Raw genomic sequence first — 22,505 nt, forward strand, 5'->3', positions numbered from 1 at the left:
TGAGCCCCTTCCAGCTTTGTACTTTCATTTGAAACATGTTCACTAAAATCCTTTGTAGTGGCTCCATTTCAGAAGGGTCACTGCCAGGAGGTATTTAGACACTGGAGGTATCAAGTGTGAGGGCAAATGGGATCTCAAGGTGAGGAACTCATCTGGGCAGTAAGGAAGTCTGTCTTAGTACATATTTGCAAGTCTCAGTACATATTTGAGTTATTCTAGCCTTGACAGACAAGTATGCACCAAAGTATGATGGTGACCTCCCTGGTCTCCCAGGAAAGGCTAATGTCAACTCAGAGAAAGAGAGAAAAAGTTTGGGCAAAGAACATATCTGAACTATCAACTACAAAACACTCCAATGTGCTGAGTTAAAAAAACAAAACAAAACAAAAAACCCCAGAACAGAAAAAAACCATCCAAAGCCCACACATAACACAACTCTGAATGAGGAGGGATAGCTCAGTGGTTTGAGCATTGGCCTGCTAAACCCAGGGTTGTGAGGTCAATCTTTGAGGGGGGACATTTAGGGATCTGGGGCAAATCTGTCAGGGATGATACTTGGTTTGTTTCTAGGGCAGGGAACTGGACTCCATGACCTCTCAAGATCCCTTCCAGCTCTATGAGATAGGTATATTTCCATATATTATTAAAGAGTGCACTGCCTATAGGGACTGTCTACACAGCAGGTAAACACATGACTGTACCACAGGTAGTTAAGTCTGTGCTAGCTTTACCTAGCCAGTACAGGTATTAACAGAAGCATAAACATGGACTAACTACCCACGTACGTATCCAGGCTCCCTGGGATAGTACGTGGACAGCTACCCTGTGTTGAAGCGCATGCCAACACATCTACACTGCCATAGTTAACTGTGCTAGGATTAAAGCTAGCAAGAGATGCCGACCCGTTCTACAATTATATCTTCACTTGCAGTATACAGCATGGCTGTGTCTAGACTGCATCCCTTTTTCGGAAAAGGGATGCAAATTAGACATATCGCAATTGCACATGAAGCGGGGATTTAAATCCCCCCTGCTTCATTAGCACAAAAATGGCTGCACAAAAAACGGCTCGGAGCATTGCGGGGAAAAAAGCGCCAGGCTAGATGCGGATCTTTCAGAAAATAAAGCCTTTTCCGAAAGATCCCTTATCCCTCATTTTAAGAGGGATAAGGGATCTTTCAGAAAATACTTTATTTTCCGAAAGATCCACGTCTAGACTGGCGCTTTTTTTCGGCAAAGCTCCGAGGGGATAAGGGATCTTTCAGAAAAAACTTTATTTTCTGAAAGATCCGCGTCTAGACTGGCGCTTTTTTCGGCAAAGCTCCGAACCGGAAAAAAGCGGCAGCCATTTTTATGCTAATGAAGCGGGAGAGATTTAAATCCCCGCTTCATTAGCAATTGCAATACGTCTAATTTGCATCCCTTTCACTCTCAGTCCATGGGCCATCCCCAACCAGAATGATTGGGCAATCCACCCAGCCCAGGACTCCCAGCAGGTTGGAGGGGGAGGGCAGTCCATTAGTGGCCTACAAGCCCTGCCCCGTCCTGCCATCACCCTGCCCTCTCCCCTCCATGGCATTTTGTCCCCGAGAATGTGGCTTCGAGGATCACTGGGTGAAGGGCCCCTAGTGCAGAGGCAGCAGCCCCTCCCCTCACTCCCAGCGGCAGGAGATGCAGGGAAGCAGAATGCACTGGGGGAGTGCACTCGCTTCCCTACGGCTCCTGCTGCTGCGGGGAGTGCAGGGGGCATAACTGCAGCGGCCACACTACACCAAAGGCGCCCCTCAGTCCCATGATCCCCAAAGCTGCCTCCTCAGTGACAGGGTGCTACCGGGGGGACAGAGTGGGGCAATGGTGGGAAAGGGTGGGACTTGGGGGCCAGAAACAGACCCCCCCCCCCACGGAGCCTTGGACCAGATTGTGCAATCGCTCCAGCCAGGGGTGGCCCCTGAGCTAGGAGTCTGAGACCCATGGTATAGACATACCATTAGTGTTCGCAAGATTACAGTACACTTCCCAAATATTATTTTCTCACCACTAATAGATATTAGTGCCACTCCCCCATTTGAGTTTTTATATAACTCAACCAGCTAACATTAAGCAAAATTGCATACAGTTTGAAGTTTTCACTACTAATGTATATTAGGTACTAACCATGCTACAGAAACTGGATATACAAATGATTTTGGCCTTATGCACCATACTAATATGTTGAATCTCTATAAAATTAATTAAAAAAAAATAAGGGAAGCTACAGAAAGTAGCTACAGTACAAAAGCAGATAAAAAAGCTCATTTGGAGTAACAGATCTTTGTGTCAACAGGTTTTTATTTTTATTCACAAGATTCAACTTGAGTTATATAAAGTTACAAAGAGGAATCAGAATAATTAATAATTAATTCTAAATGTTGCATAATGTCTAAGGCAGGGCTGCTCAACTTTGGAAACCCTAGGGGCCACAATGATGCTCACAGTACGTGCTGAGGGCTGCAACTTAAGTGTGGTTGCATATACATGCAAATATATATTTTAATATATGCAAATAGCTTTTTTCACACAATACCCCAGCATTCCTGACACCTCCCCCCCAGGGGCTAGAAACGCTGACACCCTGTACCCATCTGTTCCAACCAGCCGGTCTGCTTGCATCTTTCAATGCTCACCCTGCCTGGGAGATGCCTCGCCGTTGTGGAGCGTGTTCCCAGTGGAGGCCATGTTTAAAGGATCCCACCTGTGGGCCAAGTGTTGAGCCCTGCATAAATCCGAACTGCACCGTGGGCTGCAAACAAATGGGCCACAGGCCACATGCGGTCAGGAGGCCGCAAGTTGAGTAACTCTGATCTAAGGTGTCAAGTCATATTAGTGTTCATCCCACATTCAGGAAAAACTTACCACTGCCTCTTCTCACGTAGCTGGCCTGTCCAAAGACACATGATTTGCATACAGATTACACATAATGTATTCACATATCAATTCACTCCCACTGAAACAGATGCAAATTGGATGGAATGTTGTAACTGTACCCACATACAGTAATACATTTGAACTTCCTTAATCTGAGTGTCTGTGATCCGGGAAGACCCTTGGTTCAGACCCCTGCATGGCTAGGGTGCTAGCACTGGTTGCCTGCTGCGGGGATGTGATGGGGAGCCCTGAGCTTTACAGGCCAGATTTCTGCTTGGTAAGAGGAGGAGGAATCAGATCTGCATGCTGCTGCTCCCCCTTAGCCCTGTTGGGAAGCTTTTCCCCCGCAGCTCCTATTGGCCACAAATCATGGCCAATGGGAGTGGCGGGAGGCCCAGAGCCACATGTGTCTCCAGAAGTGGGGCATCAGGTAAGCGCACCATCCCCATCATGCCCACACCCCCATCTCTCTCTCACACTTTCCCTCGCATCCCATTCCCAGCATATTCCTGCATCCTCTCTCTATCTCTCCTTGCCAGACCCTGTACTCCCCAATAACAGTTTAAATACAGTGCATTAAGGATTTGTCTTCGGACATGTTATCTATAATGGCTTGCACGTACAAAAGCTTTAGGAATAGACTTTGTTTAATACAGCCTAGCCTATTTCTCAAGATTGCAGGGTTAAAGAAGTTCAAGTGTAACACAGCTGCTGAGAACAGTGAAAAAAACTGAAATGGTAGTGGGAATTTAAGTACCTTAGACTATGCCTTGACTTGAATGGAAACTGGATCAAGCTCCAAAGAAGGGTCACTTGGGTTGACACACTTATACTTCCTCAACGACAGCATCTCTTGCAGTACCAGCGCAGCATTCCAGTGTGTGATGCTGAAACAGATGTTCAGGGCTTACTGTAGAAAACCACTACCATTTCTAATGAGATCATAGCCTGCAACAATTTAACACACCTTTAAGTTAAATTATAGCGTCAAGCACTTTAGACTTACAAGGAGAAGGTCCTAACAGTTTAAGGGACTCAAAGTAAGAGTTAGAAAAGCTTCTAATTAAAGAGAATTATTGGGTGGAGGTGAAAAAGATATTAGATCAAAATATCGCGGGGGTATTTTTTATAGAGGAAAATCATGTTTTGCTCTGTTTGTTTTGCCATACCCAAGTAGAAGAAACCTGCCTGTTCAATAAGCCCTATGAGATCTTGGCACTCTGGAATATTGTTCTGGCAGGCCAATGAAACTGATTAAGATCATACATGAGGAGTCACTGCAGGGGGAAGCTCTGCAGTGCAGGAGCACAGATGGAATTAGGTTTCCAGCATGTATTTTTCTGCTGCTAGAGAGAAAGGGTGGAGGGAGAGAGAATAAAGATTAGAAATAAAGAGAGGGAGATAGAAGAGTGTAGGAATAGATAAAAAAAAAGAGAGGGAAGGCTAAGAAACAGGACTAACAGTGTGTCTGGTTGCTAAAAGGCCCAAGTAAACCCTCCTTTATGGTGTTAAGAGTCCTCCCATCCCCATGTATCAGACAAAACTACTATACTTAGTACTTTTATAACTGCCTCCAAGACTAAACAGATTTTGAAGCACTGTGACAGGTTGATACCACCCGTTTCACATGGGGTGTAATGGATTCGGAGTGGTTAGGTGTCTTGCCAAACATTGTATAACTAAAACTGACAAAGCACAGCTCAGTATATCACATTAAAAATAAATCCTACAAAAACACAGATGAAGAACTCTCACTGTAACTCTTAAAAACAAAGGTTTCCAGGGACTTGCACATTGCAAATGAATGAAAAGTAAACAAACGACATTGTTTTGATCTACAATATAAAAGCAACAGTTGGGATGCATGCAGAGCTGCACGAGTGATTTGGTGATTATTTAATAAGTGTAAGGGTGGATAATACGAGCCATAACAAGACTTTTTAGAGTTTTTTCACAATCTGATGTGAACATATTGAGCTAAATAGGATTCTGGAGGGTGTGATAGAATTAGACAGCATTTGTCTGTTAAACTGCAGAAATGGGTCACATGCTACTACTTAACAGGGAAATTCAGAGAGTCTCACAAGATTAATCCATTACGACTTGCTTCCTAGGGTGACAGACAGTCTGAATCTCAGGCTCCTCGTCCAATGTTTGAAAAGGATTTTTACCCCGTAGCCACATCTTCCCACTGAAGTAATGGTGCTTCTGAGAGACACTGCTTGAAGTTAAGTATTTCTGCAGTTCTGCTCTCCTGCACTGGAATAGCCAGCTTAGATTAATATAAATCCAGCACCATGCATTAAAACAACCATTGAAATGGTTACCAGAGATATAGTCCTTGGAAAGAACCACTAATTTCAATGGAGAGTCAATGAAATAGAAAAACAAGCCTATGGAACAGTAAGAGGATGGCTGGGGATGCACACACATGTACCCTAGGTCAAATTTAGGCCTGACATAAGAAAATACAATATGGACTTCACAAGGATTTGTAATTAACTGACATCAAAGCTGAATTTGATCATTACCGTCCAAGGAAGCAGTGGGCAACCTGCAGCACCATCCCCTGCAACTCCCAGTGGCTGCGGTTCTTGGTTCCCAGCCAATGGGAGCTAGGGGAAGCTGCAGGGACGTGCTGCATACCATTTCCACAGCTCCCATTGGCTGGGAAGAGAGAACCATGACCAATGGGAGCGGTGCCCACAGACGGTCACCGCCAGCAAAATGTCTTGCAGCCTGCAATCAGATTATCCTGATGGGATGCATATTGCTGATCGCTGGTCCTAGTGCTGAAGACGAGCTCAACACTTTTCAGGATGCAATCCTAAGGGCAATTTTTTTAAACAAAGAACGTACACATCTAGAACCAGTCATAGTTAACATCTGGCAGAATGTCTATTTAAAATGATATGCAGTGTTGCTGTTGTAGCCAGGATGGCCCCAGGACACAGTCTCTCTAATGTGGGTGAGATAGTATCTTTTATTGGACCAAGTTCTGTTAGAGAAAGAAAGACAAGCTTTCAAGCTACACAGAGCTGTCACTGAGGGATTACTCAAGATAAAGTGGCCTGTTAACGCCCCTCTAGTCATAGGACAAAAATGGGGGTTAGTGGGTTACAGATTGCTGTAATAAGCCATAAATCCAGTGTCTTTAAAACCATGGTTTTCCATGTCCAGCAAAGGCTTTGAATTTAAGCTCCCTGGCTTGTCTTTTGAAAGTGCTGGGCAGAATTCCTTTGAGGAAGAGCACTGATAGATCAGATAGAGTCATTGCTCACAGGGACCCAGAGCTCATATTCTAGTCAGAGTCTAGACATCTACACAGCAATTCTTCAGCCCTGCAGTCTGAACCCCGCAAGCCAGTCACTTGACCCAGGCCAGATAGAGGGTTTGGGGTTTTTTTTATCTCCAAGTAGATATTCACTCAGAAACAAATCAGTCAGGAAAGAGGTTCAACAGGCACAACTACATGATTTAACAGGTGCCCCATTTTTGGGGAGTCATTTTGAAGATTTATACAATGCATTCCAGCAATTTTAAATAATTGAAAGCCAAGAGCGTGTGTTTTCAAACATCATCTTTGGTTCAGTAAAGAATTAGACAGCAAGTTTCTTCCCAGAATTTCAGACTGTGATAAAGAGCAAAGGCCAACAAGTGCAGAAGCATAATCACCACTTTTCACCCACTTAGCTCACAAACTTTTACCAAAGCAACCTGTCTTGCATTCCTTTTAAAATCAATTAACTCAATAAGAAGTTCTGGATGAGTAACAAATGCTGAGTTATATTTTTGAGAGTTTTCTCCCATCTAGTGTCTCATCATTAGCCTGGCCGTAGGGCAAGAGTGGGCAATAATTTTTGCAGGGGGTCCACTTCACAAACTTTTAGTATGTGGTTACGGGCCAGCTCTGCTCCCAGAAGGGGCACAGCCTCAGGCAGAAAGGGTGGGACTGGGACTACAAAAAGAGAATGAGTATGTTTGTGTGGGTGTGACACTTTGTGTGTAAGAGACAGACTTTGTGACACAAACTGAGTGTGTGTGGTATAGACAGGAGAACGTGCAACAGTATGTGGCACAGACTGGGTGTGTGTGACAGTGACACAGCGTGTGTGCTGGCTGCTGGCGGGTAAGTTTCTGAGACAAGCCATGCTGTCTCTCCAAAGGAAATCTGTCTGGCTCTGTCGTCACCCCCCCGACTCCTATTCTGCACTCCTGAGTCACACACTTCAGATTGGAGCAGCTCTGCTGACTGTCTCCATCTACAACCCCTGCTCTGCAGAGATGTGGTATGTGACAGGGGAACACACTGACTTCAGCACTCCCACCGCACAACTAACAGAAGCATCCTGGGAGCAGCTCAGTTGCAGGACAGGTCAAGTTGGGGGGAGGAACGGCTGAACACAAGCTGCTGGCTGTAAGTATGCATGGTCAGCTAATCAACTGGGCGGTCTGGAAAGAAGTGTTTGGGGGGCTGGATCCAGCCCCTGATTTGCCCACCCTGGCCTTAATGGAATGGTCATCTGTTTAAAAAAAAAAGAATGAATGAATTGGGGAGAGAGACCCTTAAGACAAAATCTGTTACAGTGGAGTGTAATCTGTAGTTAGGAAATTACAGAAGTACATTTAATATGACATACAGCTTCTTGAAGGTATTCAGATGTGACTGCAAGTTGGAAAGAAGAGTAAAAAAGCACAATGACTTTCTTTCTATCGCAGTGTTTCTCAAAGTGGTCTGCGGACACAATCTGAGAAAGCTACTACTTGGCCGTTCTGGTTAGTTTACTTACTGGCTCTGCAGCCACGGAAGCTCGCAGCTCCCATTGGCTGTGGTTTGCTGTTTGCAGCCAATGGGAGCAGCAGGAAGCAGTGTGACCTTGCTGCTTCCTGCAGCTCCCCTTGGCTGCAAATGGCAAAAAATAGCCAACGGGAGCTGGTAAGTAAACAAAGCGGAGCAGGTCGGTAGCTACTTTCTCAGGGTATGTCTACACAAGCTGCCCATTATTTTGAAATATTTTTCCAAATAACAGGTGCACTATTTCGCCATCCGGTAAACCTCATTGCATGAAGGAAAAGAGATGGCTCGAAATAGCATGTTACTTTGAAATCTGGTGCTGTGTAGATGCGCCAAATTTCAAAATAAGCTATTTCAAAATAGTTTAGAAATAAGATACGCAATTTACATAGCACAAATTGCATATCTTATTTCGAGTTTAGGGTGCTGTGTAGATGCACCCTTGGAGTGGGTCCACAGACCACTTTGAGAAACACTGGTTAATGCTTTGATATTACAGTACAGCCTCTCCCCAAGTTACGAAAAAGTTATGGACCAAACAATTGGCCGTAATTCAATCAGTTCCTAACTTGGACCCCACTGAGTTACATAGCGACCACGCTGTTTGTAAGCGCGGGTCGCGTTCCTAACTCGGGGACTACCTTTACGACCGCTTCATGGGAGCTTTGGTCGTAAATGCAAATGGTTGTAACTCGACCATTCGCAACTTGGGAACCGGCTGTATAGTGGAAACAGATATACCAGATAGCATTATCAAGTAAATGTTCCTTAGCGTTAGAAGCTTTCAGGAGAAAAATAAGATTTAATATATGTCTCTAAACTGTGACAGTTGCAGTAACGGGTCATTATAACAGTGATCTTAAGACAGTACATGCACACATCTAAGATGGTGGTAGAAGTCAGCATTGGCATCTGTAACTGATTAAAAGGATTTAGAAATTCCTGCCTGTTTATGGTGATTTTCATATATATATAGCACAGTAAATTTTGGAAAGAAATAGCTGGTAGCTCTTACTCTTTTGAGACTTTATGTTAAACTTGATGTATTTATCTTATATTTATATACACTCCCTCAAAAATCCCTAAGTTAAAAACATTAAAGTTACAAAATAAAGAATTCAAAGGGTTAAGAAATGTGAAAATGAAGGTTCTTTAATTCAGTCCCCCTGGCAGATACACCTTGTAATAGTTCTAAATTACATGATCACACACTATTTTTTCCAGCAGAACCCGTACTTTATTCAGTGCACAGAATGGATGGTGCTCACTGAATAGGCAACTATTCAATATTTCTATTTATCTTCATCACCAGAGTAAATATATTTGGCGACACCCTCACTGGACCTAACCATGTCAGTTATATGATCAAGAACACACAGTCCTGCTCATCCGGAAATATAATTTATGCCATCATGTGCCAACAGCGTCCTTCTGCTATGTATATTGGACAGACTTCTCAAGACACTTCGCCAAAGAATTAATGCCCACAAATCAGACATCAGACATCTTCACAAGGAAAAACCATTTGCTTTTCATTTCAACCTACCTGGACATAGCCTTAACGACCTTACTACACTCATCTTACTTCAAAGACACTTTAACACCAGATTACAGAGGGAAACTTCAGAACTTTATTTCATGCTTAAATGTGACACTTTACAAATGGGCCTCAACAAAGATGCTAATTACCTTAACCATTTCAAAGATAGCTTCCCCACTTATCACCCCTGATTAGCCATTCATTGACTCATAAAAAGCTATTTTCTCCCTCCCTCTCTCTCCCCACCTTCTGTACTAAATCTGATTTGTCAGTTTAATAATGTGTTCACTTTTTTCATTGTATTCCTTTGGTATAGATGGTCATGCCAATTCTCTTTCAGAATACGATCTGAGGAAGTGGGTCTGGCCCATGAAAGCTCATCACCTATTAAACCATCTTGTTAGTCTTTAAAGTGCTACATAGTTTTCCCTTCTGTTTTAGCAAGATCAGACTAACACGGCTACCTCTCTATTCCTAGTCTTGTTACCCCCATTTTACATAGAGGGAACAGGACACAGAAATTAGGGCCAAAATTGTCAAATGCCAACTAATTTTGGGTACCCAGTTGGAGTAAGAACTAATTTTCCAGAATAATTTGTATTTTACGGTACTTTATATTACAGAGCAGCAATGCAACTGAACTCAGTTGCCATTCTAAGTGCTTAGCTTTTCCACAAATCAGACCCTTGGTCTCTCCACTTGGATGCTCAGAGAATAACACAGTAACCGCCTGTAAAACGTTGGTCAAGGTGACTTGACCAACATCCCATAGGAACTCTGTGGCAAGGGCAGGGATCAAGTCCAATTCTCCAAGCAGGCAATCAACTGCCTTAAGCATAAGGCCTTCCTTTCTCTCCTGCCTCATTCACTACATGCTGTCCAACTTCTGCAACTAGTGAAGGAGTTGTACAGATAACAGCCACAATCACTATACAATCCAGATTCATTCTCAAAGCACAATCAATCTGGTGCACGACACGAAGCAGGGTTACTGTTTAAAAAAAAGAGCATGTGATCTCATCATTAAAGCCTGACAATTCTATTTGTTGATTTTTTTTAAACATAGGAAATTACACCAAAGTCTTTAGAAAGCAAGCAAAGAACATCTACTATCATGTGGAGCCACATGATCCCCCCCCATTTGTCTCATCAGTAATGTTGGGATGCTTAGATCCACAGTACTCTTTTCTGCCACTTAAGTTATTCCTGCTCATTCCCTCTTGCCCATCTCTGCTTCTCTTTTCCCCCTCTGCCTCATTCACCACCCTGTGTTTCAGACAAGCTCTTCTTTCTCCTCTGCACTGCCTAGGGACAGTCAGGGGGAACCACCGTGGCTCCGTTAAACGCCACAGCAATTCTCAGGAGCTAGGAGGCACAAGCGCCACTCAGCCCCCACTGCCATAACTTGGAACAGGGGAGGCAATGATTTCTGATGGGGGACCACTCCAAGAATTTGGTAAATGGTCAAGGGGCCACACACTTCCATCATATCAATGGAGGAGGAGCAGGGTCGGCGATGGAGGTTGGGTGCAGAAGGGAGCTCAGGTAGGAGACTAGGGTGTAGGAGGGGGTGTGAGGTATGAGAGTTTGGGTGAAGGAGATGGTTCTGACCTGGGGCAGGGGATTGGGGTACAGGGTCTAGGAGGGGGTATGGGTGCAGGGAGGACTTTGACCTGGAGGAGGGATGCAGGAGGTAGTACAGAATCTTAGAGGAGGTTGTGACCTGGGTCAGAGGTGAAGGAGCAGGTGTAGGGTTTTGGGTTGTGGCCTGGGGCAGGTGATTGGGGTACTGGGTCTGAGAGGAGGCATGGGTGCAGGAGCGGCAGAACAGAAGATTAGGGTTATGACCTGGGGTAGGGATGTAGGAGGGGGGAGAGACAGTTTTGGGGGGGAAGGAGGGGTTGAGGTGCCAGGTACAGGCTCTGACTGGGAGGCGGTTTCCTAAGTGGCTCCCAGCCAGGAGCCCCGCTGGTCCCTCAGGCAGGCTCAAAGTGGCCGGCTGCAGGGGCCATGTGTTTCTATGAGTGCCGCGAGTGCTGGGAGGGGGGTACTTCATGCACTTCCTGCCCTGCAAACACAATCCAGGGAGCTCTAATTGGCCAGTTTCTAGGCAATGGGAGCTGGAAGATTGCACTGGGAGTGAGGGCAGTGTGTGAACCTTCTTGCCCTTTCCCCAGCTCATGGAGCTCAGAAAAGCACACGGCACCCTCAGCCAGCTGCTCTGAGCAGCGTGAGGGGGTGTGGCAGGCAAGGAACTTGCCCAAAGCTCCCGGTGGGCTACAGGCTGGATCCAATGGCTTGGCGGGCCAGATGTGAACTGCAGGCCATATTTTGCCTGCCCTGTCTTGGAGGGCATTCAGTCTCTCTGTGAGGATGGTGCATGTGATCTGCAATCAAGAGCCCTGAGCATACAAAGGGCAGATTAACTCTAGAGAGAATTATTTTGGGGAAGATCTATGGGTTGTCTTATACAGATCATACTAGATAATCATAACTGTCCCTCTTCTGGCCTTGAAATCTATCAATTTAGTGAACAAGCAAGTCTCTACTTAGCAGAGTCAAACAGATTTTTTCAAAGGTTTATAATTTTGGCCAAAACTGGGAATTTGAGGAAAAGCGAACACTACACATCTCAGTCACAAAAGCACCCCCCTGCAGAATATTATACTCCTCCTCAAAAGCACAGAGGTACTACAGCTTCTTAAAAACAGTTTTAAAATTTGTTAGCACAAGCAAAACGCTTTCCCCTAACCTTGTTCTCAGAAATGTCTAACTATTTTTTTCTGAACTTTCCAAAAATATTCAGCCTGAAGTAGATCTACAGCATGGAAAATTTCAGCTCTAATGGTAATGGTTTGGTAAAGTTATAAGCAAGCAAAAACAGTCTTACAATGGGAGGGATTGGGCAACCTTAAGCAGATGTGGGTATGATAGAGAACATGGGAACCAATTAATTGTTTTCCTTCTGAAACACTAGACATAAATTAATGAGAACAAAATCTCATACAATGGAACAAATACAACCGGTCTAAGCAAAACAATCAATTCTTACATTAATTTAACCCTTTTAAGCTTCAGGATCCTGCTGGCCTGAAATCAGGAATGTTATTCCATGTAACAACATTGCTCCTGAAATATAAAAAAAGGTTTCTGAGCAGATAAAAGATTAATGGGAAGGCCTTTTTTTTGACTGATGAATCTACTATAACCTTGAGCAACAAGCACACTCTCATATACTATATCTGCCATGTGAGACAGTCAGAATGAAAGAACCTCATGTTACAATCTCAGATCTCATTAAACATCCAGAGCAGAAAGTTAATACTGTCACCAACCATCTGTTCAAATGTTTGCTTGGCTACAGTTCTAATGACACTTACATGGAGCAAAAGTTAATCACATGTACAAATGAGCAAGAGCGATCTTGGGCAGGAAATTCAGTATACCATAAGAGTTCCTGGAAAAATATGTAGCTGTCTTTGTTCTACTCTGAAATATCAACCGCAAAATCAAATTGACTGTTAAAAAAATTACATTCTTGAGGTCAACGGTATCAACTACTTCAGAATCTCTGAACAAATGTTTTTGTTTGTTTGCTTTATAGCCTAATAAAAAAATCACCAGAGAATCAATGCGAATTAGAACAAAGCTTGGAGTATGCTAATTTGCTGCACCTTGAACTAGGGATGTAAGTGACAAGTTGACTATCCGATAAGCAAAAGCTTATCGGATAGTCTTGTTGCTTCCCCCCACCTTGCTGCCTCTATCAGAGGCAGCAAGTGGGGGAGCAGGAGCCTGTGGGAGCCGGCTTAAGTCAGTTCCCTCCAGTACCATCTCCGAGGGGCGCAGGGGTGTACTGGGGATCGGGTGCAAGCCGGGAATCAGCTGATTGCTGGCTCATGACCAGTGCCAGACATGCCTCTGTTTTTAAATGTATTAAAAGCCTGCTGGCTCCCACACTTACCAACTAATTGACTAGTCCAGTGTTTCCCAATTGGTGCTCTGTGGAATCCTGGGGTTCCGCGAAGCGAAAGCAAGGGTTCTGCAAAGAGCCGCCACTCCCTTGCCCCCTCTTAAAGAAACAGCCACGCCGGGGCTCTTTTTTTGTTTGTTTGTATTGCTTGATGAAACGCAGCAGTGGGGCCTTTCCCCCACCCTCCCTCGATGAAACACAGTAGCGGGTTTTTTTTAAGGAAACCCTAAGGATTCCATGTCCAAATAAAATTGGGAAACACTGGAATAGTCAATGGAAAATCCATCGACTGGATGATTAGTTGATTCAACTACATTTAGTATCCCTACCTTGAACTACAAGTCTGAGACCACTGTATAGCATACAATAACAGTAGTACAGCACAGTGAATTTTACGAGCATTTTATAATTACTTCTTCTGATGGTCAAAGTCCTCAATCATCTAAAACAGCGCTACTTAACTTTGGAAACCCCAGGGGCCACACTACACGAGTTCTGCAAAAATGCAATATTTACCTGATTTCCACCCATATGACAGCACTTTAAATAAGCAACGAGAGTCCAGGAATTTAACTACTAAAATGCTTATCAACAGAGGACCATTATATTGACTACTTTTTTGTTTTGGCTTCCACCCGTGTTGTCGCATGCTTAGCCCCACATAAACCCAAACTGTGCTGCAGGCCGCAAACAAACAGGCTGCCGGCTGCATATGGCCCATGGACCACATGTTGAGTAGCCCTGATCCAAAATTTACTTTGCTAATTGGTCTCTATTTGAAATGATCAGGGCAAAAATCACTGGATCATTTCCCTATCTATTTTTAATACGTGTGAAAAAATAGCGTCTGTAACTCAGGAGACTTGGTATAATCTATGAACAAGGACAAGGGTAATGGAAATATCAGCTTTCCCACATTGCTCCAGCTATTTACCTATTCTGGAGGAGCAACACCAGAGTGAAAAGGGTTCCATTGTCCATTCATGGTCTTTGAGCTCTACTGAGATCAACAGGTGGGCCAAGTAACAGGGATGTTAAATTTCAACTACTCAGCTAATCGAGTAGTGGGGCTCTTGCTACATTTCAAAAGCAGGAGTGCCGCAGTCAGAACCTGGCACAAGTCCCTGCTCATGCTGTTTCCCCACTGTGCCTCTGCCGCTCCTTCCCCCCAGCACCGGCTCCTGCTCCCCCCCTTGCTGCCTCTCTCTGATAGAGGCAGCAGGGTGGTGGTGGTGGTGAAGAGAAACTAGATTTGCTTATCAGCAGGGCTTGCCAAGCCGCGTTGTTCGGCGTTCTGCACAGATTGTTCTGCGCATGCGCAGATCGCCTGAACCCAGCTCTTCCGGGATGTAATCTACTCACAACGGGCGAGTATATTACAGAGATTGTCAAGCCCTGCTTATCAGGCAGTCGACTAGTCACTCACATCTCTACCAAGTAACACATGTTTTTGCAATGTCAACATTTTTAAGGCAGATATTAGATAATGAACTTTTGGTCATCACCTAACTTTGCAAGATACTGCCTAAATATGAAAGACTCCACACATTATATCCCAGTACCTGTATCAGACCCCAGGTATGCAATCTCCCACAGGCTAAAGAGCTATGAACAACTGACTCCTCCTAGATAAGTAACAATTCTTGGGAAAACCCATTATGTATTTGAAGACTTACTATTCCTTTTGGAAAATGAATTCCAGACAGACGGATACATTCCATTAAGGCCATATTTACTCTAAAAAGTATTAACAACTTAAGTATGTGTGACTATTAATATCTGAAGGGGTAGCTGGTTATCAGAAAACATTTTGAGAAGTGATGTTACATGAGGTGGAGCAAAAAAACCAGCTTTCATATACAGAAGCCTAAAATATACCATGACTAAGTCCAAAATATAGAGCCAAAGAAGGAAATCATTTATTTAGCTCTATTACAAGTGTGAAGATTGCTAAGTCTTTCACCAGGATTACATATGTAATAAGTGTATGGTCATTGTTTTTAAAGAATATCATATGCATTGCTCAGAAGCAAGCAAGGGAACAGTCCCTCCCTTTCTAGTTCTTTTAACATATAATATTGCACAAGAACAATCTTGTTCCTCGTCCACAGAACTACAATTTGCTTTATTTTTTGTCACATGCCTCTACTTCAATTTAGACACCTGAAGGCTTTGTCTTACTAGCTTTCCTAGTTCACACCCAGGCTGTACTTCCAGGATGATGATGATGATGATCTTTTGTTATCTCTTCTGATCAAATGGTGCATAATAAAAATAGCATTTCACTGTCATGACACCAATGTTGGGCCATTTTGATTTCACTACACCTATAGTCACTCAATCTCTCATTTCTGGACAACACCCTCATCCTGCCCGTCACTCAAACCTGTATCCTGTAAAGGCCATGTCTACAGTTACAAGGTTACAGTGGCTGTACTGCTGTAAGAGCACTCATGTAGCCACGTTATGCTGATGGGAGAGAGCTTTCCCATTTAGATAATAAAACCTGCTCAAGAAATGGCAGTAACTATGTTGGTGAGAGAGCATCTCCTGCCAACGTAGTGCTGTGCACATAAGTTCTTATGCCGGCAAAACTTGCGTTGCTCAGGGCTGTGTTTTTCACATTGAGGTGCAACAAAAGTTTTGCCATCATGAGTGTTAGTGTAGATATGGCCTACATATAACAAAACACAACAGATGGCTACAGACTGACAGACGGGAGTACAAAGAAACAGTACAGCAGCAGCCTGACTGATCAAGTTTCTTGCAGACACCATGATAAAGTTTTAAGTAAGGCTTTGAAGAGGGATAATCCTTGTGCTGATGTTTCTCTCAAGCATGAGGTCAGCATGACAGAAAGCACAGAAGATGCTTGTTTGGAAATTTAACACGAGTGATGGAAGCTGGTATCGTAGACCGATTGGAGACGGGCGTTGACATCTCAATAGTGACTACGATTGTAAGTTAGGAGTAGACCATGAAGGGCGTTCAAAGTGAGGATAAATAGCTTATGTTTCATGCAATGGAAAAGTGGGTCCTGTGGAAGGGTCCAAAAAGGTTTGTCAGAAGAAAAAGCTAGGAAAATGATCTTTATGTCAATGCTGAATGGATATGAGTAGGACAAAAGTTGCATTAGTCAAAGTCAGACAGAAGAATGTTTCAGTGACTAAGACTAGATAAGGAGAGCTTGGACAGGAATTTTAGTTGGATGGATAGAAAATGCTGCATCTGAGAGGTATAATGCTGAAAAAACCTGCAAGACTTAGATATCTCCAGTAATGGAGATTCCACAACCTCTGGACTTGATGACCTCTTGAGGTCCCTCCCAGTATTCTATGATTCTATAGCCTGGATATGAGGATCTAGAGCAGGCATGGGGAACCTGTTTTGGGTCAGGGCCACTGACCCACATTAAAATCTGTCGGAGGGGCCGCACACAAGTGAGAAGCAAAAAAATCTCAAACCAAAAAAACGTGGTCCCTGGTTGAGGAATGAGACTCTCTACACTCTCCTTGCACACCAGAGCCTAGTGGGACCCAGACTAGTAGATTTTGTGTGCTCCAACCCCGCGATGAGGCAGCGAGGGGGCTGGAGCGGCAGCATGGGCTCCCCAGTGCTGGGTGAGGGAGGCCCTGAACCTCCGGAGACAGATCCAGGCAAGCCGGAGGCTGCATGCAGCTCCCAAACCTGAGGTTCCCCACCTCTGCTGTATACTATTCTTCCCCGTAGTTGAACAGATAAGTCTATGCTAACTAGTTCCTCTTATTGCTTCCCATCTCTGCAATAAAATTTTCAGATAAATTGCTAATGTTATACATTTCGTTGCAGATAACTCGCTGTTGTTATAGCTCACCTAGAAGCCACCAATGAAAAATCAGCATCATGCTAGCAAATGTATATCCAGGGAGCAAATAGGCCATTTTCCTTGTTGATTTCTTTCTCATACTTCTCATTCTTGTATACAAGAACTTACACACTTCTTTTAAGGTCATTACTTTTTGATAAAATACTTTGTTCCTTATACTGTTCAATATTCTTTCTAGCCCTCATATCAGGAACTTTTTTACAGCCAAGTACTACTTGATCTCCCCATTCCCAGAATGCTAACGTGTTAATAATATTTTCGTTATGTACTTGCTTTTTTGTCCCTTTCTACCAATTATTCAACCACTCGTGCACAGCACCCTCCAACTTCCCCATTAACACCTTCACACCACCTGTTCACCCAACTCCTCAGTGATCCCGCACCTTTTTTTTACCTACTCCAAAACACTCCTACAAACCCCACACGCTATGTCCAAGCTTGTTTTCAACCATACACATTGACCAATGCTGTCCCCTGTCCCACTGCATGCACTACACTGCTACTCAGATCTCACCAATATGCTCCTCCAAACATGCCCTGGGACCCCACGAGCCCCCCGCAGCTACCCCCTCTGAAACCCCCGCGGCCCCCCGGAACCTCATGGGCCCCTCGCGGCCACCCTCCTCCCAAACCCCACGGGCTACCCGCCTCCAGAACACCAAGGGACCTCCGCAGCCACCCCCCCCCCCGCAACCCTACGGGCTCCCCCAAACCTCACGGGCCATACCCCTCCGGAAACCCGAGGCCATCCCCCTCCGGACCCCCCAGGTCCCCCGGACCCCTCCCCACAGCCACCCTCCTCTGTACCCCACAGATCCCCTAGGCCATCCCCCTCCGGACCCCCCAGGTCCCTCTGGACCCCCCCGCAGCCATCTCACCTCCGGACCCCACAGATCCCCGAGGCCCTCCCCCTCCGGACCCCCCAAGTCCCCCAGACCCCCCCCCCGCAGCCACCCTCCTCTGTACCCCACAGATCCCCTAGGCCATCCCCCTCCGGATCCCCCAGGTCCCTCTGGACCCCCCCGCAGCCACCTCCCCTCCGGACCCCACAGATCCCCGAGGCCCTCCCCCTCCGGACCCCCCAAGTTCCCCAGACCCCCCCCCCCCGCAGCCACCCTCCTCTGTACCCCACAGATCCCCTAGGCCATCCCCCTCCGGATCCCCCAGGTCCCTCTGGACCCCCCCGCAGCCACCTCCCCTCCGGACCCCCCCCCCGCAGCCATCTCACCTCCGGACCCCACAGATCCCCGAGGCCATCCCCCTCCGGACCCCCCCGCAGCCATCCCCCCTCCGGACCCCCCAGGGCCCCCGGACCCCCCAGATCCCCGAGGCCCTCCCCCCCCGCGCGGTCCGTTGGGCTGTGGGGACGCTCCGAGCGCGGCCCGGCCAGGCCGCAGAGACGCCGCGCGCGGCGTGCGGTGAGTGTGGGCGGCCCCAGCGCGCGGCGCTGCGGAGGGGCGGGGTGCTGGGGCGGGGGGGGGCGGCCTGCCCGCTGCCGCCATGATGCTTGTTTGCTTTCAATGCGTGTGAGGAGAAGGGGGAGGAGGCGGGGGGGAAGCTGCTCTCCCGTCCGGCCCGCGGCAGGAAACAAAGAGCCAGGCAGGCAGCGGAGAGAGGGCGGCGGGGGGACGGGGATGCTGCAGCCACAGGTACGGGCAGGAGCGCGGACCCCCGGGCTTTACCCTGCGGGGTGGTTCTTGTTGGAGGAGTCTCGCGGCGTATTCCTGCGGGGCGGGGTGTGTGTGGAAAGAGCGAGTATTATTACTCCGAGGGGGGGGGGGGTGATTGGGGGAGGGGAGTACTGCTGCTTTGAGGGGGCGGGTATCACCGCTATGGGGGGAAGAAGTATTACTGGGGGGGGGCACACGGGCGCCCCTGTGTTGGGGGCCAAAGGGGTAGAAGTGCCCTGGGTGGGGGGCAGAGAATGGTGTATTGGTTCCAAGGTGCGGTTGGGTGGGGGCAGATTGCTAGGGAATTTGGGGGGGATTATTGCTGTGGGGGAGGGAGACCTCTTGGTCTGTGGTGGGGTGAATGGGAGTATTGCTCCGGGGCCTGAGAAGTAGTATTGATTTGAGTTGGGGGGGGGGGGGTTAATCCCTTGGAAAAAGCTCTGTGGGGGCTTTGTGGGGGGGGGGGGGAAGCGACGAGTGATTTTGCTCTGAGGAACAGGGGGCTGGATTAATACTCCAGGGGGTGGGGAGTTGAGGCTGGGAAGGGGTATTTCTCGCAGCAGGCCTGAGGGAGGAGAGGGGATGTCATTGTGGAGGGGAAGAAACGGTGGAGAAGCATTATTGCTGGAAGCTGGGGCAGGGAGGCGCTGAAGGAAGGGGGCTTGAGTGGGTGGGTGATATGAGAAACTCTTGAATGAAATGGGGCTTCTTTTCAAGAGGAATTAGACTGGAAGCTTATCCACAGAATAAGAGAGCCCAGAGGCAAAGGGCCTCCTTCCCTCAATAGCTTATTGTACCCCATATTTATTGGCATTTAGAAAGTAATTATATTAGGGTGGTTTTGCAGTGAGAGGAAAGGTGGGGGCTTCTTTCAGAGGAAGTAGGTTTATTCTCGTTTCAAAGGCTTACACGCATTGAGAAAGCAATTAAGAGGCAGTGACAATGGACTTGAAATTAGTATAATGGCATTTGGAAGTTTAAAAGCGTTTTTCCTGTGTAATTGAGTTTAAAATAATTAAACATGAAGACAGAAGGAAATGACATCAGTATGATAATTGACCATCTACATTCAGACCACAATTTTCCATCAGCCTACCCCTCTGCATTGAGAGACTTGAATTCATTTAAAGCTGATGTATTTCTTTTTGTAAGTCTTATTTTGTGAACAAGCAAAATTGGTTTGTAAACAAAATCTGTTTTCTGCTCCGAGAGAAGCCTCCCCTTTCATTTGCTGCTGATAGTCTGAAAACTGAGGCCTAGCTGGCAATAAGGAGGCCACAGCAGCAACTGCTTAGATCTATCTGAAGTAGAAAGGAAGAGTGTTAGAGGGTGATTGTCAATCCTGCTGTCCAATGAAATGACTGGGGAGGGCAGGACTTGTGGTGACATGCAGATAAGTGGTTGGGCCAATGAGACACTGGGATACACACATGTAGGGCGTAAACAATGGGGAACTGGGAAACATACTCCAAAGACAAGTTTATGCAGTGTTGTTATATGAAAAAATGTGTGTATGTCGTTAATCATGGAAATTATAATAATATCCAATTGATAGGGTTACTAAGCTCATGAGCAGGCAATTACTTTTGTAATTGACGGTTTGGAGAATGATTGCTATTGTATTTGTCAGACTCTGAGACAAACATGTAGGAAGTAAGCAGTTGTGAACTAGATGCTAGATCTATTTTTCGCTACACTACATGCTTTCAAATGTGAAGAATTTTAAGTTGCTGTGTTTCCCACTAGTGAGGTTAGCAAACCTGTTACATGCCAATTCCTGTATTTGGCTCAAAATTGAGATTTTTAGAGGTAAGATTTTACATAATCTGATCAATAATGTCTGTAAATTAAAAAAAAAATTCTTGTGAAACTGGCTTCATTGTCCCATCCAATCTTAATATGGGGGGGGGGGGGGGCAGAAAAATGGCTCAAGTTCTTTTGATCTAAAATATATTAGTAATGTAGAGACAAGAATTGCTTGAATATGACACTCTAGGAAGGCAATTGATTTATAACCAGTAATGGTTGTTCAGTTCTTCCTTTGTTTAGTTTCAGGAGGTTATTTTATTTATTTGAATTTCACTGAGTTGAGTATCAGATAAAAAAAAAATCAAAGAATGTAGGAATACCGGTGGTAATTGTCTGGTTTATGTGTGTAGGTTTGCAAGTGTTGATTGGTAATTTTATTGTATCTTGCATTTTTTTCATCCTAGAGCAGGTCTCGTAATTGGGAATTTATCAACATTTCCACTGGGGTAATTTTACAGGATTATCTGCCCTGTGTTCTTCCTGCTGTTTCATCTGGACTCTGGAGTTTGCTGCTAGCAATGAAGCCTTCTGTGGGGGTTTATTCACGCTATTACTGAAATGGAGCCATTCGCATTTGGATTTACGCTTTATTCACTTTCCACTTGAATCGCTTGGATCAGTCCATTTATAAAAAGGAGACTACTATGCATCTTTTTTCTGTTTGCATATTGAAGTTGAACGCTGGGTGCATCCTTGATGTGTACAGGCTGTTTACTTTGCTTGAATGTTAGAGGAAGAACTGAAATATAAAGATAGATGAGACTATAATACTGCATGGGCAGGTAACTACTTTCGGTATTTTATATTATCGGATCTTTTCTTTTTTGAAAAAAAATGTAGTGTTTCCAAGTTTGAAGAAGCCTTGTTAAACTGGGTTCACAGTGGTAAATGTTGAGAAGTAAAAATATTAAGATCTGGATATTCTAGGAGTGAGGAAGAAAAAAAATGATTAGTAAATCCAATGTACTGTTTAAAATGGAGAAAACAGCTTGGAAAACTGGAAGAAATGCCTCCAAAGTTAAAAAAAATCCAAGATTTGCCCCCTCCCTGCCCCCCAATAAAGTCACCTCACCTGAATAAGTTTAACATCCCTCTGAAGTTTTGTCTACACTGCATTTTCATTGGTAAAACTTCTGTCACGCAGGGGTGTTAAGAAAATACACCTTGATGGACAAAAGTTTTACCAATGAAAAGTGCCAGTGTGGACAGCCTTGGCTGGCACAAGAGCATCTTTCACCAACAAAAATACCACTCCTCATTAGGGCTGGTTTGGTTTTGTTGGTGGGAGAACTCTCTTGTGGACAAAGAGTGGCTATACTGCTTCCCCTAGAGCAGCAAAGCTTTAGTGCTGCTGTTATATGGCACGCAGTAGCCAGCATAATGCATTAGGCACTACTATCACTTTATAAGACCTTGCAGTGTATATAAAACAACAGCTGCTAAACCTTCTATTACAAAACCAAAGAAAATGAAGACTTTTGTTCATAGTGCAACATGTGATATTATCATAGTGTTGTTATAATGCCTAGGATTCCCAGTCATAAAGCAGAACCCCATTGTTTTAGGTTTGTACAAATACAAGCCAAAGATAGCCCCTGTGCCCAAGAGCTTGTGTGCTGTTTTCTCTGCCAGCAGAATATAGTAATTTACAAGTACTCTGTTGTTCATCTTGTCATGTAATTTTGGTGATGCATACAAATCATGGGTACCTTGACATTACTGGTCCAGACAGCCCGGCTGATTGAGTGGGTTATTTCTGAAAGAAGGCTCCATTTTTTTCTTTAGCGTATAGGATTGTATACATACTATTACATAAGTAATTGCTTTCCCCGTAGATTTCCTTTGTTCTGTATATTTTTTTTCTTTTACAGTTGACCAATGTTAATATTCAAAGGTAACATTTTGTATTGACATAGATTCAGTTTGAGAAGAAAATACTTGAAGCCTTA

At 45.1% G+C, this 22,505-nt stretch overlaps 2 protein-coding genes across 5 annotated transcripts in view; one reads left to right on the top strand and one right to left on the bottom strand.

Moving 5' to 3' along the window:
• Positions 1-17,616, bottom strand: part of GFPT2 (glutamine-fructose-6-phosphate transaminase 2) — a 149,482-nt gene extending 131,866 nt beyond the window's left edge. The window contains exons 1-4 of one of the 2 annotated variants that reach the window (XM_075900489.1): positions 17,066-17,616; positions 12,292-12,368; positions 3,662-3,791; positions 2,893-2,917 (exon numbers count right to left, since the gene is read on the bottom strand). The gene's annotated coding sequence lies outside the window, so the exon portion shown is untranslated. The remainder of the gene's footprint in view (positions 1-2,892; positions 2,918-3,661; positions 3,792-12,291; positions 12,369-17,065) is intronic. The other variant, XM_075900490.1, reaches the window with a different exon arrangement.
• Positions 17,617-18,573: 957 nt separating this feature from the next.
• CNOT6 (CCR4-NOT transcription complex subunit 6) overlaps positions 18,574-22,505 on the top strand; it is a 75,972-nt gene continuing 72,040 nt past the window's right edge. The window contains exons 1-2 of one of the 3 annotated variants that reach the window (XM_075900499.1): positions 18,586-18,726; positions 20,966-21,338. The gene's annotated coding sequence lies outside the window, so the exon portion shown is untranslated. Of the gene's footprint in view, positions 18,727-20,960; positions 21,339-22,505 lie in introns of all 3 variants that reach the window. The other 2 variants (XM_075900498.1, XM_075900500.1) reach the window with 2 other exon arrangements.

Source organism: Pelodiscus sinensis, chromosome 17 (assembly GCF_049634645.1).
Source record: "Pelodiscus sinensis isolate JC-2024 chromosome 17, ASM4963464v1, whole genome shotgun sequence".
Classification (NCBI taxonomy): domain Eukaryota; kingdom Metazoa; phylum Chordata; order Testudines; family Trionychidae; genus Pelodiscus; species Pelodiscus sinensis.